This window comes from Heterocephalus glaber, unplaced genomic scaffold (genome assembly GCF_053883595.1).
Source record: "Heterocephalus glaber isolate CG9 unplaced genomic scaffold, H.glaber_assembly_v1.0 deba00000676, whole genome shotgun sequence".
Classification (NCBI taxonomy): Eukaryota; Metazoa; Chordata; class Mammalia; order Rodentia; family Bathyergidae; genus Heterocephalus; species Heterocephalus glaber.
The window spans coordinates 17,204,323-17,225,430 of NW_028258156.1; the positions used below are offsets into that span (position 1 = coordinate 17,204,323).

A 21,108-nucleotide genomic window follows, 5' to 3' on the forward strand; every position below is an offset into this window, starting at 1 on the left:
TTTAGAACCAATTTTAGCAAAGGTGATAGTCTCCATGGAAGTTTCTTCACATTTTTCATTTCAAATTTCAGTTATTTGATTTTAGAAGAAAATCTAAATGCAAAATTCTTAAATTAATATATTTATATGACAACCAAGATTTATCATAACTGAAATTCCTTGCTGAATGCCTTGTAATATAGCCTTGAAAATAATCCCTTTTTGAAACCTTCTTTATTACAGCCTCCTCTTTGAAGACTTTAAAATCATAACCTTTTCATTCACAAGACACCATTTACTAAACAATATCGTGATTTTCTGTTTACAGGCCTGTTTCTCCTCTGTGATTTCCTCAAGGACAAAAATCATGTTTGCCTCACTGTTCTACCTAGCAGGCAGCCCGATTCCTCAGACGCTCTTGCCAGGCATTTAGGGAGCTCTCTGGTGCACTTGTTGCTTTGTTCACTCCACTCAGAAAATTTATAAAGCCTGAGTTGCTGATATCTTTGGTATCTTTTATTGGATCTCATAATGAGGACTTAAGCCATATTATGTCCCTGAACTTCAATACAAAGGCCTAATCGCTCTCATTTGAGGAGTTCACTTGATAATTATTAGTCCTCAGATAAGAAACAGAAGCAGGGAACTATTGGATGTTTTGTTTTGGATGTAAGGATACTTGTAAAGAACACTGTAGGTTTCCAGGTTTCCAGATTCCAAGTTTGTTGGTTCTACTCTGCCAGATGTCCAAACTGGACAAGGCTGTTTTTATCCTAAGGACACTGTGGCAATATATGTATGTGCCTTTTCACCAGAGTAAGAACTTAGAAGTTTTTCTTCTTTCTTTCTCAGTGACTCAAAAAGAACCACAGCTCTACTCTTGTACAGGACACAGGAACAATATTACTATGTTATTTTTATCTATTCATTCAGTCTTTTATGAAAATGCTTAAAGAACAGCAGGGATCTATGGTGACAAAGGCACTTTATTCTCAGTTCAGTATTCCAGTCATTGCCTTGTCTTTCTACTTTTTAATTGTAGCTGTAATGCAATGACAATAATATATCAAGAGTCTCTCATTAGCTATCCATTTCTTAAATAACAAGATCAGGAAACCATAAATAATGCATCTTTGCTATGCATGCAGTTAAAAAAATGTACCAGTTAATACATTTATGCACCAATGTACAAGTCCAAAGCATGACTAGGACTGAGAAATTAGCTATATGACCCAAAACTGGATCAATTTCACAAATTAATTGCAAATTTAAGTGCCTGATTTGAAGGGCATCAGAAAGGCCTCCATTCCTCAAAAACCTAGGTTGTATGCTGACATACAAAATCCTATCTTCATCAATGTATGCTTTGTGTTGTGCACTGTCCTCTGTTACTAGTCGTCTTTAAAAATGAGAGACATTGGGCTGGGGATTTAACTCAGTGGTTCAGGTGTCTGCCTCACAAGCCCAAGGTCCCAAGTTCGATCCCCAGTACCAAAAAAAAAAAAAAAAAAAAAAAAGAGAGACATTACTGATAGAGGCACTACCACTTAAAATCTCAATATGACTTTTACCACATCATCTGTAAAATGAATTTAAAAAATAAAACAATGAATAGAATGCACTCCTTTTGCTCAACACTGAGGTAGACACAGTGGGGAAAAGATAGATAAAACTAATTTCAAGGCACATCCAAGGGCATTTTATGAGACAAAACATATACACATGAAACAAAGTGCAGGTAACACTTTCACTGACATGATTTGGTATATTAAGACAGCAACACGTCTCAAAGGTTTTTCTTTAAGCAGTGGAACTCTTTTCCAAATTATCTTACACAAAATTCTAACATATAAATCTGACAAGAGCAGACACGCTTTAAATATAGTGGGGAGAGGCTAAGGGAGCAATCTGTTCTGACCATCCTTCATCCCCAGTGGGGCTCCTTGGGATGAGGCTTCTAAAATTGTAGTTAAAAAAATCATTAAATTTAGCTCATAAAGATGGGGTAAATTAACAGAAGGAAAAATCCACAATGAGTCTTATACACAGAAGAAATTCCAAGAAGAGATTTTTCTTCTAGTTGGTTTTTGAAGTCTGGAGGACTTATATGGATGAAGACAGGAGAAACAAAAAATACAAAGAAAAAGTTCATTGGCAATCTAAGGAAAAGTGAGAAAAGTGGGCAGAAGTGAAAGCTACCTCAAAAATGGAGATTTGTTGAAAAAGAAAATAGGGAAGCACTAGGATTTTAATCTTTGGAACTGATGTGATGACAGCAGAGCTGAAGAAGGGAGATTGAGGCATGAGGGTGCTTTGGGGAAAAGACAGACAAGTCACCGCTGTCAGGTGAATCCACTCTGGCCGGTGTCTTCACTGCCTCTATCTTCCATACAAACTAATGTGCCATGCAGACACCACTCTGCTTTCATATGCAGCTCCCCTCATTTGTATGCCTTTCCCTTCCTGTGTACCATCTAATTTCCCATGAGGACCAACTTCAACCTTCTCCAGAGCTGGCTCCTCCTCCAGAGCTGGCTCCTCCTCCAGAGCTGGTCCTTAAAGGTCTTTCTTCTCATCCTCTAACCTGTGACTTGCTCTCCTTAATACTCAATTTTAAAAACAAAATTTCCTATTAATCTCTTTGAAGTCAGACTTTGCCATATCTCTACCTTATAGTACCCACAAAGGTCACGGACCAACAAATGTTTGAGAACCACCAGGAGGTTATGCAGTAGGAGCACAGGGAAGAAAGGGGGATGAGAGAACACTTCCTCTTCCTTCAGGTGTGAGAACATGCTTATCAAAAAAGAAGGTGAATGTCTCAGTTCTGAATGCTTTGATGCGTCCATTAATACTTACTAGGACATTTCCTTTTTTTCCACTTATACTTTACTCACATGCTCAACTACAACAGAAAAGAAGGAAATTTATTGGGCCTACATTTTAGAGGCTACCATGATAATAAAAAAAGGATCTGATATAATTACATATAAAAAACAAGCATACTATATATATATATACACATATATGAAGTATGTGAATAAAAATAAAGCCAAATATAAATAGTATTTAATATGAACAAATTCATATAAGTATAATTTATATTAAAATTCAAATTAATGATGTCACTTTTCCACCACTGCACACACATCACAAAGTTTGATGTTACACTTTATTCTCAAACATAAGCATCTCCACATTGCTAGGAGTGCTGGAACATTTATAAGAGATGGAAGCCAGGCATGGTGGCGCATGCCTGCAATCCCCAAACTTCGGGAAGGAGAGGCAGAAGATTGAGTTTGATCCCAGACTGGGCAACTTAAGTGATTTAGTGTGATCCTGTCACAAAATAAAAAAAAAAAAGGGCTGAGGATATAGCTCAGAGTGAGGGTCCTGGGTTTAATCCCCAGCACCAGGCAAGAAAATAACAATAAAAGCAACAGCAAGAGCAGCAGGAGCAACAGAAGCAACAGCAACAATGGAAATTTTGGCAAGTGCTATGGTCTGAATGTGCTTTCCGAAAATTCTTACGTTGAAACTTAAACTCCAGTATGCTAATATTAGGAAGCAGGGCCTTTGGGAGCTATTTAGTTCCCATGGACAGAGGCCTCATGATAAATGAGACTGTGCCCTTTTAAAGGAGGCCCCAGAGAGCTGCCTTGCTCCTTGTACCATGTGAGGACACAGCTAGAAGGAGCCATCTGTGAACTACAAAGTGTCTTTAACACACAAATCTGCTAAGGCTTTGAACTGGACTCTCCAGCCTCCAGAACTGTGAGAAATACATTTGTGTTGCTTATAAGCTATCCAGCATATGGTATTTTGCTATGGTAGCCTGCATGGATTAATAAAATATTTATCGAAATTTAAAATGAGTGAGGCTTGGTGGCACATGGCTGTAATACCAACATTCTGGGAGGCTGAGGCAGGAGCACTGATTGCAAATTTGAGCCCAGCCTGGATAACCTAATGACTTAGTGAGACCTTGTCTCAAAATGAAATTTAGAAAAAGGACTAGGGATATAGGGAAGGGTGAAGGCCCAGTAGAGAAATGAGTAAATAAATAAAGCATGCATCATTTAATACAAAAATTCCACTTGTAAGAAACATAGGGATAATTATATTAGCATTTTTTCAAACTTTAAAAGTTTGTGTTCAAAGAAATGAAAATTACCTAAATAACTGAAATATATTCAATCCCTGTTACCAAAAAAAAAAAGAAAAGAAAAAGAAAAAAAGAAACACAAAGCAAGACAGTAGCAAGAACTTAAAGCCTCTGAATATTTGCATAAAAATCATCAAAATATAATAACCATTTAGTCAATTTCAAAACCCAAACCAAACTACACAACTGTTTTAAGTGTCCCTGCTTTGAATTAACACTGCCAGCACTGCTGGTAAGAGTGGATTTGTGGTGTTGTATAATGACAACACTAAGAGTAAATAGATCTAGGGGTTCCACTGACAGTGTATTGCTAAAAACTAGTTGGCGCTGTTTTCTGCTTAATTTGCTCATCTCCTAAATGCTGCTGATGTGAAAAAATGAGTAGGCAAGAACAATGCTCCAGAAAATATGAATTGCTAACAACATGGAGAGGACTGTGGAGAGAAGCAAACACAGCATGGGCTCTTTGAGAACAGTAGCCTTCAGTGGCTAAGAGCGAAGAAGATGGGAAGAGGAGTGGCTTAGCCTCAGCAGTGGACATACAGCAGACAGAAGTCTAATCCCACTCAAGGGACAGTTGTCAAGAGTAATAATGCCATCATTTACCAGGCATCCAAACATAAAATATATGAGCACAGAGTATTACGGTCACAGTCCCAATATGGGAACTGAAGTCAGAAACCGATGATAGAAATAAAACATTAAGAACTGAAAACAAGCTGGGTACTCTGGCACAGGCCTACAGTCCTAGGAACTCCCAAGGCTGAGGCAGGAAGATCATAAATTCAAGGTCAGCCTGGGTAATTTAGTAAGACACCACCAGGTATCTGGCTGTACCTCAGCAGCCCACTGGTTTGGGCGGCTCCATGACAGGATGTCACTAAGGAGCCAAAGAAAGCGAGCTGGAGTTTCTAAGGAGACACGGGATGTGGTGGTGATGATGATGATGATGGTGGTAGAGCTGCTGCTGCTGCTGGTGGTGGTGGTCATGATTACCTCTGAGAGTGTGCACAGGAGTGGAGGGGTATAGGTGGGGTAGAAGGCAGATGGAGAGAGGCAGCCAGCCAGGGAGATAGATGGGAAAGACAGGGAGACAGAAACAAGGGAGAAACAGAGACGCGGTCAGCAGAAATAGAGATAGGGAAAGACAGGGAGATCAGGAGAAAGAGAGAGAGAGCATGAGGAGACAGAAATGGGAAGACAGACAAAGTAGAGGCAGAACTAGGAGACAGCAGAGGTAGAGACAGAGAGAGCCAGATGGAGTGACAGAGACAGGGAAAGACTTGTGTACTTACGGTACAATGGCTGAATGAAGAACAAATTGGGCTCTGAAACCACTCCAGGCACCAGGTGCCCCTATTAGATATAAAATGACCTGACTCTAATCTGCTTCACCTGCTCACTGGCCCGATCCCTGGGACAGAAACTCAGCTCTGAGAGCCTCAGTTTTCTCATCCATGAAATGGAGACACCAGTGCTGTCCATGACAGAGCTAAGTAATACACACAAGAAGCGCTGAGTACCCAGCAAGAACGCACAGTAACTGCAATACTTTTTATATCACTGAAAACTCCCCAAACTCTAGAAAATGTTCATAATTTGAAGGGACCTGAGAGATGACTAGAGGAAGGGCTGGCAGACTTTTTCTGTAGAAGGCCAGACAATAAATATTTTCAGTTTTGTGGCTTTCAAGTGTAACTATCTGACCCCTCCAAGAAGGGAAACCTTCCAAGATCCCAGTGGATGCCTAGAATCACAGATAGTATCAAATCTATTTATAACATGTTTCTTCCTATATACAGGTACCTGTGATAAACTCCTCTTTATAAATCAGCCCCAGCTAGAGATTAACAACAACAAACAGAACAATTATAACAGAAACCTTTTTAAAAAGGGGGCTGGCAAAGGAGCTCAGAGGCAGTGTTTGCCTAGGCTCAATTCTCAGTTTTGTAAAAACAAAAGAAATAGCAAGGAAATGCTTGTTAGGTAGATGGATACTTTTTAGGTAGAGGTAAGGAGTCAGCAAGGAACGTTTCAGAGAAGAGGTGAAGATGATGACTAAACTAAGTCCTTTTCTTTTCTTTTTTTTTTTAAAGACAAGTTTTCGTTATACAGTCAGGCTGGCCTCAAACCAGCCATCTTCCTGCCTCAACTTTCAAGTGCTGGGCTTACAGACATATAGCCCTATGCCCCACTAACTAAATCTTGAGGAGTACAAGTTCGTGGGGTAGACAGGCAAGGAAAAGATATTCTAGGCAGAAAGATAATATGAACTAATCTTAGATTGGTCAAAAGCTGACACAGTTTTTTCAAAATACAGAGATAATGGTAGTGGATCATTTGGGTAACCTGCTTTTGCAATCTTCCTCTCATACTCTAAGGAGTACAGGATACTCTACTCCCAAGACAAAACTGCGGTGCAGGAAGGCTAACAAGATAAGAACAGCATCACTGGATGCTTTACTCAGACACTATAACTTTTGATATACAACTGCTTTAACAATGAAACTGCTATGAAGTCTATCCAATACTCAAGGGGCTCTGGAGGAAAGGGCATTCCAGAGAGCAGCAGTTCCAACACTTGCTCATCTCTTAATGCCTATGTTATCACCAGCTGCTAATTTAGGGTGTTGTTTGTGTACAAACATGTACACTTGAGTAACCTGAGGGAAGCGTCTTGGTTCTTATTACTCATTTGTAATATGAATTTCAAATTAATTCAAAGTGGGCAAATCAAATCAGATTAGGTTACTGAAGAGGAACACTTGAAAATTCAGAGCATTATCTTACACGAACGTGTTAATGTTCAAATTACCGCTGACAGGCTGCTTTGTTACAATGCTCCAAGACAGATGTTATTTCCTTTCACAAATGTTTCCTCTATTGTCTGGTTGATACCTTGTTCCTTTTCTTGCAATTTACCTTCTGCTTTGCCTTCCTCTGAGATTTTAACCCCAATTACACTGATGGCCACTTCCTACCTTAATTCTAAAGGTCTCATTATTTACCTCTGAAATCTTCTGTCCAATCTTTAAAATATCACACTTACAGGACATGGGTTTTGAATTCACTTTTAGTTGAGTTTCTTTCTTTCTGGCAGTCCCTGGTGGCTGTTGTTTTCACAAAGGGAGATGAGTGGAAAAAGCAGTATACTTTAAATTGATACCAATTTTCTTTCCTAATGAAGTGGAAAGTACTATTTTTACCTTTTTTTTGAAATAATAGGCTAGATTTTTTTCTCTCAAAAATGACCTATTTGAAGTAAATACACTTGCTAATAGGAAAGAACACCTAAATTGTAAACTGATAAATTGAAGAACTCTTTGAATTAGAAAAGGCCTATCGGTGTCTTGATAGCAGTACTTAATTTAAAATAGTACCATGACGGTATACTTCCTCACTTTCAGAAATGAAAGGAGACATCATTATGTGAGGCATACTTACAGAAGAGATTAAGAACATTCACAGATTAATAGGGTCAGCTACTGTAATATTAAGATGGGGGGAAGGTAGGCGATAGAAGAAGCCAAAAAAAAAAAAAAATCTGAAAAATCACAATCTAACTTTAGGACCAGATGGCATTCATCAGAGACTTTAGGGATAACTGAGCTCCACACAAAACATGCTTTTTATCATTAAAAAGTATTACAGCTCAAGATCAAATAACTGCTAGATTTGCATAAGTGACTTTTGACTTATCACTGATGCTAAACCAGAACAGAGGATCCTGTTTCTGTGTATACCAATTTTCAGTAACAGAAAATTTAAGTGACAAGCATTTATCTGTTCTGGATTATCACAGTAAACTTTACTCCATCACCAACAAGAACATTTTTAAACAGTTTTAAAAATTTTATACACACACAAAATTTTCAATGCATACACTCATTTCCCTACCTCAAATCCCAAGAGACATGAAGTCTTGCTTGAAAATTCTCACATTTGTGCAAAACCTGGAAAAATTTATTGGTCAAAACAAAAGTACAGAACTGCACAAGTACTATGGCCACTTTTAATCATGGAAGAGATATCAGATGTGAAATTCCTTAACATAAAAAAGCATAACTTTAAAAATTTTTTTTAACTTAATAAAATAAAGGGAATTAAAAATGCAGATTTCCACATAACAAAGTAAAATGTACACTCAATAAACAGACTTAACTGTTCTATCTGTGCCTCTTAGATTAACTTTCTAATGGACTCACACATCAGCAGTATTATACACAAGGGAGAAAAAGAAAAGGCCTCAGTTCTCTGGTTGAGAAGCAGCAGGAGCTTAAATTAGTGGGGCCAGTTCAGGGCTCCTGGATGAGATATGCTTTCATTTTGCATGTTTTCCCAAAGCACAGAGAAATCACTGCTGCCTTTTGACCTGAAGGTTACATGATGTTTTAAACATTTTAGAAAACTTATTTGGCTTGGTATCCAGTTTGAACCGAATAAGGAGCATGTTTTATTAAGCGTCTCCTAGTGACCCACCTTGCCTCTATATGCATTTCTATATCATGATGACAAAAGGTTGCTTCTGCCCAGCAAATCCGATTCATATCACCCACCTACAACACTCCGTCACACAGAGAAAATCAAGTTCTTTTGCATGGCCCATAAAGTAGTCCTTACCCGATTCTCTCGCTTTGTCTCTTGTACTCTACTGCATTCTTTGTAAAATGCATCCCCAAGCTGTTCTTCACGTAGCTTCCTCTATCAGGAGGGCCTACCTGTTTGACTTTATCCTAGGCATCACCTCTTCACGAAAGCTATTCTAACCCCAGACAGCTTAGTAACACAGAAGACTGAGATACACTGCTGCTTCAGTGTAACATTTATTTTTTATTTTTATTTTGGTGATTCTGGGGATGGAAGCCAGGGCCTTGTGCATGCTAGGAAAGCACTCTATCACTGAGCTACCCCCCCCCCCCCCGCCCCACCACCATGTGACTCTTCCATTACACTTCTACGTTATTTTCCTATACTTGAAAAGTGGCACCTTCAAGACAGGAATTTTATCTTTTTGGTTCCTCCAGGGCCTCACACGTAATTAGTGCTTAATAAATGCTTGGTGAAACTCAAACCCCAGATGATTAAAGGATGTCTTTTTTCTCCTAGGGAGAATTATCTGTGTGCTCCATTATTTTTAATGAGGAGATTCTAATAAGTGTTTTGGAAACCACTTGGCCTGAAAGAATACAAAAACCTAAATCTGTGAAATATCCACAACTACATAAATAAGAGTTTAGAACATCAGACAGTTCATGTAAGTTGGTTACCAAATGTTTTATTTCCCATTACTTCTCTCTAGAGACTGCAGCTTTATGTCTTATCCATTAAAGACATTTCCCAAAGTGACTTCTTTCCATGTCACCAATTAGACAATCATTCTATGAATATTTATTTTAAATGATAAGTGACAGTTTAAAAGCAGAAGAAGCTAGTCAAACTATATGGTCAAGACAGAAAACCACAAATCAGTAAATATAATGATGGTCCTTTTATGCAGACATTGATACAATACTAAAGGTTAATTTATATAAATGTTCACATTTTAAAAATCATCTCCTAAAAACTTCACCCTCACAGCATAAAACTGAGGTAAAATTATTATTTTTGTTTTAGTCCTGAGAAACCAGTTCAGGTAATACGATTTATTTAAAGTTCCACAGCTATTAAGTGCACTTGGTTCTTTTGTTAACGATTCAGTGTTCTTTGAACCACACTATGCCCTCACTCTCAGGGTGGCACCAAACTCCAGGGGCTGCATGCACAAAGGACAAATTTATAGTTCTCTTTCAACGAGCAATTGGTGTATGCAATCTAAGTACAAAAGACAATAAAAGATAAGCATGGTAAAAAATGGTGATGAAAAAGCCACATCATTAAAAAAACTATACATGTAATAAACCCTATTCAAATCGCCAGGGGTGACCTCCTCAGGAGTTTAATAAGGTCAGTGCTTAATTCCTAATGTCATAAGTCAAGCTGCAGGCACCATCTGCTACAGAGGGCTGACTGGCAAGAAGAAAAAATAGATACCACCTCCCAAACACATACATGCATGAGAACATGCGCTCACCTGGATATACTCGTTGGCCAGATCAGAAAGACGACTACAGTATCTGGAAATAAGGGCATATATTCAATAGGTATAGTTGGCTGAATGGTGACATACACAAGATATAACCCTAGAACCTCAAAATTGGATCTTCCTTGGGAACAGGGTCTTGCAGATGTAATTAAAGATTCTGAGTTGAGATCATTGTGGATTATGATGAATCTTCTATCTACTGACAGACGTCCTTAAAGAGACAACAACAGAGAAGAAAAGATACACAAGTACGGCTATCATGTGAAGATGGAGGTAGGAGACCAGAGTTACACTGCCACTAGCCAAGAGCACTTGGTACATGAGGTGCCGAAAGAGTTAAGGACAGATTCTCCTCCAGACCCTGCAGAGGCTATGGCCCTGTTGGCACATTGATTTTGGACTTCTGGCCTTCAGAACTGTGAGAAAATAATTTCTGTTGTTGTTGTTATTTTAAGACACAAGGTTCGTGGTGCTTTGTTATAGACAACCCCAGGAAATAAATACAGTATGCAACAAGCTGAACTGCTAAAATTCAGATTTATTTCTCTACAAGAAGATTAATGGGATTCTTCTAGGTAACTATGCAGTACATGATTAATTCTATAAAAAAGTGTAGAGCTCCTTCAACCTAGGGTTCTGGAATGGTTTCACACAAAAGGGGACATGTATGTTAAATATGAACTGCAATGTGAATGACTTTACTAGAAAGGGAAAGATAAGCATTATGCTGGTTATATAATAAGCATTATAATAGTTATAAAATACAACTTTTGAAGGATGTAGCTTTAAAGAAACTACATGTAGTTACAATAAGCATTATGATAGTTATTTACAATAAGCAGTTACTTACAATAAGCATTATGATAGTTATAAAGTACAACTTTTGAAGGATGTAACTTTAAAGAAACAACATGTAGCCCATAAACATACAAACATGTGTTTGAATTTTCACAAGTATGAGAGAGTTTCATGGTAGGATCCAAGGATCAGCTAATGTTGATAAAATTATAATTATTCTTGAAAATAAGATATATTTAAATGTGATTCATTAATGAATTGCCACAAACTATATAAAATGTAATTTTAGGAAAAGATAGAACAAAAAAAAGCAATCTAGTTGTCTCATTTATAATCCTTATTCTAAAGCAGTCTACTATGAGACCACATTTCAAGTAAGTGAGAATCTTGAAGAAATGGAGATTTGCCAGTTGGCTTGGAATACTGCAATAGAAGTGAATAACAATGGGACCATGAATCATGCTGAAGCTGTTTTAAACAAACTTTCACCAAAAAATTCCTCTGCATCACCCTAGCTGTGGATTTTACATCAAAGGGATGCTTGGACCCGTCATTTAATTAATAAACAGTAATAAAGAAACTGACATTCCTGGCACTGATACCATGCAGAGACAATTAAAAAAAATTGTAACCTACATTCTTGAAGTCAATGAAAGTGGATAGAAGAATGTGAATTAAAAATTTATAACCTTAAATAATATATTAAATAGCTATGGTTACCTGACTTAATAAGAAGCACAGGCTTGCATATTCTGGAATGGTAGGTCAGAAACTGGTTACTTAGAAAACTTTCCCTTTTTATCATTCAATATTTAAATCTTAAATTCCAATGTGTTAAGGAAATGACATTAAAATAAACAGGGCTGAGAGTGTAGCTCAATGGTAGAGTATATGCTTAGTAAGTCCAACCACCTAGGTTCAATCCACACTACTAAAAATAAAGAGAAAGAAAAGAGAGAAAGAAAGAAAGAAAGAAGACAATGACTTGAGCAAATATCCTCATAAATGGCATTATTTATATCAGTAATTTGATGATACTCTGGACAATTAAAAAAATCTTTGTCTTTCTGAATATAATGGGGAAAAACACTCCTTAAAGGATGCCAAATCTCACATAAGTAAGAAAAAAAAGGTACTTAATGTTTTTTGGGTTTATTCTGTGCTTAGCACCCTGCACTTATTTTCTTCCCCAGAAGGTAAAATAGGAAAGCTAAAAAGGTGAGTAACAATTGTTATTACTATAGACAGGTGAATGATCTCCTCTTGGAGATACTTACAGATGGAATCATTTGGGATGTCTACATTTATTTCCCACCCCCAATACTGGGGATTGAATCCAGGGCCTCTGAGTAAGGAACACCCCTTGGAAATGTTTTTAAAATTTAAAAAATTTTGAGACAGGTCCTTGCTAACTCACTACACTGCCCAGGATACACTTGAATTTGAGAGCCTCCAGCCTCAGCTTCCTAGAGTGCTGGGATTATAGGTGTGCAATGCTACACTCAGCTTGGGATGTCTAAATTCTTAATAAGTAAGAGGAAGATGTCCCAAATTAAATTCTACGGAACATTATCATCCCATAAAACGTGAGTAGGTATTATGTGAGAAAAAAGTAGTTATGATCAAGTATTTGGGAAACTGCATAAAGTATTTCTGTATTAGACAGTCACAAAAACTAGAATTCCTGAAGTGAGAAAGCTATGTAAACTTCCAAGTTGGTACTGCAAATTGATTGTGAAATTCTCTTCATGTATAAATGCATAATACTTTTTTTGGGGTGGCCTGTTAATTGTAGAGTCCTGCAATACTGTCCTTAAAAACATAAATGACATTGGGCCGGGGATTTAGCTTAGTGGTTTAGCTGCCTGCTGCACAAGCGCAAGGACCCGAGTTCGATCTCTGGTACCAAAAAAAAAAACAAAAACATAAATGACATACTAAATTTATGTTGGCCGTGCCTACTTCAATCACATATTGAATAAACAATTTTCATTTCTATGAAAATATCTAATAATAACAAAGAAATGAATTTCTTTTCAGTCCATTACCTAAAGGTTTTAGTTCTATTTTTTTGGTACCAGGGATCGAACTCAGGTCCTTCTGCTTTTGAGGCAGGAGGTGGGACCACTGAGCTAAATCCCTGGCCCCGGTTTTAGTTCATTTTTAATTCACTTAGGTTCCTAGAACACATAAATGCATGGCTGGATGAACTCTAGGTTTACTGTACAAAAAGGAAAATAGGACTATATTTATAGAAACAACTACCCATAACCTAAAAATATCATATGAACGATGGAAATTATTAATAATCTGTTCAGTCAATAAAATCTAAGGCATTTCACAAGGGAAAAAAAATCAAGAAAAAGAATCTTTCTGTGCAGCATCAAATTCCGTGTACTTTAGGAGTCATGAAAAAGAAAGGGTGCTATTACCTTATACTTGAGAATCATATTACAACTGGCTGATTATTCAGAATTAATGAGCTCAGGGTTAAGAGTTCACTGGCCATATGGGCAACTGCAATTGAGTTGTCTGGCCAACAGCCCCTACCAATACCGCTGAGCAACGTGGGAGGGGCCCCACACTCGCCAAAGGTTTGGCTCTGTACCAGCAGAGGCCACCTCAAGCATCCTCTGGATCAACTCACTCTTCTTGGTGCCCCATCTCCAACTGGGTCTGGGACGCTAGAGCTGGGCATGTGACCAATTTCTTGACAGAAAACCTTAATTTGTACTCTTTTCCTAGCAACTGAACCCTCAATCTGTTGACTTGATTCTACAATTGTTTGACATGATACCTCACCCAGAAGCCATGTTCCTACAAATTTGCTTCTCTATGGCCTTTTCATGATCTGAGTTCTATCCTGTTATTATGTCCTTCGTACTGACAACTTTTTCCTTAACTAAATTTTAGTTAACATTCTCTTGAGCCCTTTTCCTGACAGATCTGCATATCTGTTTTAGTAAGAATCCCATTAAGTCAGGTTAGAGAGAATCCCCACTTGGTATCTTACCATCCTTAATATCTGATGAAATCCTTCATTCATCACCAGTCCCTGCTTGATATCTGATCACTCTGGTTGCCCTCAGCAAGAATGTCCTCTTACCCTTGAAGTTTTCTCTTAGTAATTTTCTATGCGCTCTCCTCCTTCAGTCTACTTTTTGGTTATAAATCCTCACTTTCCCTTGTTGTATTTGGAACCAAGCCCAGTTATACACTGAACTCCCTCACTGCAACAGGGATGGATGTGTGTGTGTGTGTGTGTGTATATAACAACTTCTCTGCTCTAGTTTTCTACACCTGATCTTAGCCAACAGGCAAGAAGTGATGTCTGCTCTGGTTTTCTTTCATACTACTTGTTCCCTATCTCTCCACCACCTGGCTGTATTCTAACTGATAGCTGTCTTATCTTTATCATGGTCTTTGACAGGGCATTCCTGATAACAGAGTGCGAAAAGACCACAACCTATCAAAAAGAGAATCACTATCTACAATCAATTCTGTGGCAAGATATTTTTCTCATCTTAAGAATCCAATACAGGACTGAGCTATCACCTGACTTCATCAATAAGGTCATTGTTTTTTTTCCTTTTGGATGTGGCAGGGAACATTCCAACCCCAATTATTTTTGAAAGCTTTCCGGTGACTAAGGTTATCTTGACTCCTAGTTTAGAAAACATAAAGTTTAGAACTGGGTCAAGAAGGTGGCAGAACAGAAGATGCCCAGCTCATATACACCTCAGCTCCCAGCTAAAATTATTTTCCAGCTACCCAAGAATAAAAGTGCCTTTCTGGACCACTGCTCCACAGCGCCAAGGAGGTGAGCCTCTCTGGCCACTGTACTACCGCCCCAGAGGGCCAAGGAGGTGAGCCGTGCGGGTGCCAGCAACCCCCTGCCCCTCTGTGCCAAGCCATTACCTGGCTCCACATTGCAGAGTTGCAGGGGTCATAATGGACATTGTTCTGAGCTTGAGAAGACAGAGTAGACATGAACAACAGAAAGAGGGGCTCTCTGAGGCCCCTTGATGAAAACTAAAGCCTACAGGAAAAGTAAAGAAAATCTCTACAGTAAAGGCACACCAGACCACCTTAGTTGGGGAAGCAGCACCGTGGACCAGAGCAGTGCGGCTGAAAGCAGATCCCAGCCAGGACCTGACCTGACCGCCCTGACCCCAGAGTCTGGGGCACACCAGCCCAAGCCAAGGGCCTGCCTGGAAAAGAGCTGCACAGGCACACAAGCAACAGCCAGAGGTTCGCCCCGATACCATCAGTAAGTGTGCGAGACCCTAGCTAGAAGTTTGCTCACACAACAGAACTGGGGTGCACAGCCCCCAGCCAAAGACCCTCCAAGACAACAGCTACATAGGGGCCCTAGCCAGTGGCACACCTAGATACCATCCCAAGTGTGCACAGGCCCCAGCCAGAAGCTCACTCAGACAACAGGTCAGCTCAGGGATCCAGAAGGCCTCCTTTCTGAATCCAGGAATTGTGTACTGGTGAGCTGCAGGGAAAAGACAGCTCTGTGGCTTGCTGAGAAGTGAAGACCACTGGGTGAGCAAAAAGTTGCCTCAACAAAGGCACAGCAGGCTGCATCTGATGAAATGAGAAGACACATAAACAAGCCTCAAAACCACACTTCCAGATCACCTAAGGCAACACCAAAGGGAAATGAGATGGAACAATCTGATACTCAACCAGCTGGACTTGCTGAGCTGGCAACAAAAGAGGATCTGGAAAAAATGAAATCACAAATGATTTCTCAGATAACAGCAAAGATTGTGCCCATAGTGCAAGACATGATTAATAAATCTAGAGGACATAGATAAAAAAATAGAGGAGCTGAGGAACATGATGGATTCTCAACATAGGAAACAAATGGAATCCATAAAACAGATGCAAACAGATTTCCAGGAGATTAAAAACTCCACTGAAAGCTTATACAGCAGAATGAGCCAATGTGAGGACAGAATTTCAGATACAGAAGATAAAATTGCAATTAGTGACAAGGAAAAGAAAAATTTCTTTAAAATTGTAAGGAGCCACAAGAAATCAATCCAGCAGCTTCTAGACGATGCAAAGAATAACATAAGACTGATCAGAGTCAATGAAGAAACAGGAGAGAGTGCAGATGACATAAAAAAACTGTTCACAGAAGTGATGGCAGAAAACTTCCCAAGGAGGGGAAAAGAACTTGACATACAGATAAGTGAGGCATATAGGACTCCAAATAGCCTTGATTAAAAAAAAAACCTACACATAAGCATATAATAGTTAGGATTCCAGAAACTGAACAGAAGAACAAAATTCTACAAGCAGTTAGAGAAAAGAAAAAAATCACATACAAAGGAAAGCCCATCAGAATCACAGCAGACTTCTCATTGTAAACCCTCAAGGCAAGAAGAGTGATGTATTCCAGGCCCTAAAGGAAAACAGCCTCCAACCCAGATTGATGTACCCTGCAAAACTATCTTTTAAAATTGATGGAGAAATAAGATGCTTTCATGACAAAGAGCACCTTAGGAACGTCATGAATACCAAAACAGCACTCCAAAAAATTTTAGACAATATCCTAGGAAAAGACAATGAGGATCACAATCCCAGGAAGGCCAGCAGAATGAATCTGTTGGGCACGACAAGAAATTAAGTGTAAAGGGGGAGAATCCAACAAAAAGAAAGTCATGACAATGATAAGTCAGTATGTATCAGTTATAACTATCAATGTTAATGGTCTCAATTCACCAATCAAAAGAAATAGACTGGCAGAATGGGTCAAGAAGCAAGATTCAACAACATGCTGCATACAAGAAACACACGTCATTCAAAAAGAAACTCACAGACTGAAAGTTAAAGGGTGGAAAACAATACTCCATGGGGCAGGAACCTGAAAAAAAGCAGGAGTAGCTATCCTCTTTGCAGATCAAGTGGATTTCAAGCCAAAATCCGAAACACTTTTGGTCCCAAGAATTTCAGATAAGGGACAGTCAATCTATATATACAAATCTATTGTGAACGTATGTTTTTATTTCTCTTAAAACTTAGAACAGAACTGTTGGTTCTTAACAGTAATACAAGAAATTTCTACATTGTTTTCCAAAATGGTTTTATCATTTTACATTCACATTAGCAGTATTAGAAAGTTCTAACTGGTTCACACCTAAGCTGACATTTGTTCTTTTAAAACCTTTAACTTCATCTCCCTAATGAGTGTACAATATGATGTTATTGTACTGATTGGTATTTTTTTTTATTCCAGTGTTGCACACCATTCCTTGTGCTGTACTGGCTATTTATCATCTTGTGTCTTCTTTTTAATTGGGTTGTCTATTAACGAGCTGTAAGAGTTCTTTATACATTCTGGTCATGGGTTATATGTATTATAAATATGGTCTGTTTAAGGACTACTTTTCATTTTCTTAATGATGTAATTTAAAGTTCTGAATTTTGATGGAATCTCATTTATCCATTTTTTTCTTTTACACATCATGTTTTTTGTATCCTAGGAAATTCTTGCCTACCCTAAATTCATGAACATTTTCCCTTATAATTTCTTGTTAATGTTTTATAGTTTTAGTCTTTCATATTTAGGTTCATAGATCCTTTCAAGTTATTTTTATGTATGGAAATAAACAGTTGAGATTAATTTTTTACATACAGATACCAGATGTTCTACTACCATTTGTTGAAAATATTATCTTTTCATCTGCTCTTGAGTTTATGTTCTATAAAATGTTAATGTTAAATAATCTTTCAAAAATCAGTGCACCATATATGTGTGGTTGTATTTCTAGATTCTCTGTTTTATTCCATCAACCTACATGTCTTTCCTTATGCCAACATTGCCTTGATTACTGTAGCTTTAGAAGAAGTCTTAAAATTAGGTAATAAATGTCTTCCAACACTGTTATTTTTTTTTCTTTTTACTTTTCCAGGTCCTTTCTACTCCTATATAACTTTTAAATTTCAATATCCAATTCTTCATTTATAGCAAGTATACATAGATCTGAATTTTTACATATATATCTTGTGTTTTCTAATCCTGCCAAATTCAAATACAAGTTCTAGGGGCTCCTAGACATTTTTTAGTATTTTCTCTGTAGATGATCATTTCATCTGCATATAAAGATTTTACTTCTACCTTGCCAATCCTATGTTATTTGTTTATTTTTATTGCCAGACTATTTTGGTTTGGGCCTATGTTTCAAAGTTTAACGGACAGATGAAGAGTAGGCATATCTGCCCTGGTTCCCCACCTTAGGGAGAAAGCATTGTATCTTTTCCATTCATATAAGGCATTTTTGCTGAAGTATGGAATACATGTCTTATCCATTGAGAAGGTTCTGTTCTACTTCTAGTCTCGTGATAGCTTTTACCATGAACAGCTGTAGAATTTAGTCCAATACTTTTTCTGCAACTACTGATAGGATCATATGGCTTTTTCCTTTCCTTTGTTAAAATGACTTTAGGGGGTGGATCTTCCAATGCTGAACCAACACTGCCATCCCTATAATAAAACCACTTACTACATACTGCCAGATCTGACTAATAGTTTCTTTTGTTAAACAAATTTTTATCTCTGTTCATACTTTTCTATTATCTTTATCCAGTTTTAGTATTAGCACAATGCTGATTTTCTAAAATGAGGGGAGACGTAGTCCTTCTTTTTCCTGCTTTAAATGTTTGATATAATTCATCAGTTAAAATGTATATGAGCCTGTTGTTGTCACATAGGTAGGTTTTCAAGCTAGGAATCTACTTTCTTTAATAGGCGCTATTCAAATTTTGTATTTCTTCCAGAGTCAGTTTCATTGTCTTCCAGGGTACTTCATGGAAGTTGTCAAATTTATTTCAAAAAAGATTTTTGTAATATGCTTTCTATATCCTTTTAAATTCTGTAAAATCTGCGGTAATGTGTTCTAAATCTTGATATTGTAATTAAAAAATGCATAATTGATATTGTGTAATAGGAAGAAAAGGTCTAAAGGTGTAGGGGAAGTGGGAGGGGTAGGGAAAGTAAAGAAGGGAAAAGACAAATATGAGAAAAGGAAAAAAATGGAAAGAAAGTCTTTGTAAATAGGGAAGCATGGAGGGGGTAAAGGGAGAGCAGGGGAATGGGGAAAAAAAATAAGGACCAAGATTCCAATGATGAATGTTATTGTACTGTATACCTAAAATGTACCAATAAACTTAACGGAAAAAAAAAAAGTGCCTTTGTGAAGTATTGGGATTCAGGTAGCAGTCTGTGAAACTGACATGGAGCCCAAGACCTAGGAGGATCATTTGAGGGAGATGCACAACTAGGTGGCACACTCATAGTCCGTGGTCTTGTCTCAGACATAGAAATGGCCTCATCCATTCAGCTTTGTGTCTCTATCAAAATCACCCACCAAGGGATTCATCCATGCCAATGCCTTCCTCAGGGGACAGGGCTGCCCACGCTGGTCTTGGCTGTGGACCCTGAAACAAACGACCCTCTTACTTGGCTGCATCCCTCTCTGTTGTGGTCCTAGATCAGCCTCACTTGAACAAGGATGCAGAGGGAGATGCATTATTTGAGTACTCTTGGCAGGATTGCCAACCTCAATGACAACAGATTTTGAAACAGTTTTGAATCTGGGCCCTCACCCTACTTAGCTGGGGACTGCGGGCAGTGCTAGCCAGCCAAGGACCAGCTGGGAGTTGTGGCTGTCCATGGTCTCAGGTTAGACTTGGTGAAGTCAGTTCCACAGCAACAGCTAGAAAAACAATACAAATGATCAACAAAAAACTGTTTTCTTGGGAATACATACACAAAATTGACCAATCTTACTGTATGGTCCTACTTATCCCCGACTGACTGAGTATGTGGGTGAAAATCAGTGAGGGGTAAGAGGAAAGGTAAGAAGTAGTGCATGGAAACTTGCAAAGGTAATGGATATGTTTATTATCTGATTTGCAATAGTTATAGGGATATAAGTACAATTGATGAAAGTGTACTCTTTAAAAACAACGCTTACTGGGCTGGGGATTTGGCTCAGCGGTTCTTCCGCCTGCTGTGCAAGTGCAAGGACCTGAGTTTGATCTCCGGTACCAAAAAAACCACCATAGCTTACTGTGCGTCAATTATACCTCAATGGGTGAGTGCTGTGCCACATGTCTATAATCCCAGCACTCAGAAGGCTGAGCAGGAGGCTTGCAAGTTTGATGTCAGCCTGGGCTACGTCCTTAGTCCAAGGTCAGCCTGAACTACAGAACTTCAGAGTGAGACTTTCTCTCAAAACACACACCACACACACCCTTAAATAAGGCTGCTAAAAAATACTCCCCCGCCAAAGCCAGTGGTAGTGGTGCAAGCCTGGAACCCCAGTACCCTGGGAGGCTGAGGTAGGAGAATTCAAAGAAACTTAGTAAATTAGTGAGACTCTGTCTCAAAATAAAAAGTTATGAAACAAGGGCTGGGTTGTGAAAAAAGCTCAGTTCATAGAAGCTCAGTGCCACCATAAGGAAAAAAAAAAAACAAAACCCAAAAACTAAAAAGAAAAAATTGACAAATCCTTAGCTGGGCTAAGTAAGGGTACATAAGAAAAAAAAAAAGGGAGACGGCTCAAATAAAATCAAAAAGGAAAGAGATAGTAGAATTGATAGCAGAGAAACATAAAAATTTCTAGACACATACAACCACCAAGATTGAATTATGAAGCTACAGAAACTCAGAGTAGACCAATATAGAGTAAGGAAACTGAATCAGTAACAATACAAATTCCTATCAAAGGAAAACACACAGTACTTGATGGCTTCATTGCTGAATTCTGCCCAATATTTAAAAAATTATTACCAATCCTTCAAATTCTTCCAAAATACTGAAAAGGGACTACTTCCAAAGTCATTTTTTTGAGGGTTGATACTAAAACTGGAAAAGGAAGCTACAAAAAAAAAGAAAAGAAAATTATACTCCAATATCTGAGGAACTTAGAAAAATCCTCCCCCAAAATTAAATTAGCAAACCAAATTCCACAATACATTAAAAGGACTATTTAGTAGGATCAACTAAGATTTATCCCAGATACAAGAACAATTTAACAAACCAAGTTTATAAATGTGATACACC

The 21,108-nt window shown here is 38.2% G+C and overlaps 1 protein-coding gene across 6 annotated transcripts in view; it reads right to left on the bottom strand.

Annotated features, from left to right (window-relative positions):
- Znf277 (zinc finger protein 277) overlaps positions 1-21,108 on the bottom strand; it is a 125,863-nt gene that overhangs the window by 94,952 nt on the left and 9,803 nt on the right. The window contains exons 2-3 of one of the 6 annotated variants that reach the window (XM_087206715.1): positions 10,215-10,257; positions 8,042-8,097 (exon numbers count right to left, since the gene is read on the bottom strand). The exons of 4 other annotated variants lie outside the window; for them this stretch is intronic. The gene's annotated coding sequence lies outside the window, so the exon portion shown is untranslated. The remainder of the gene's footprint in view (positions 1-8,041; positions 8,098-10,214; positions 10,258-21,108) is intronic. One more of the 6 variants, XM_021254175.2, reaches the window with a different exon arrangement.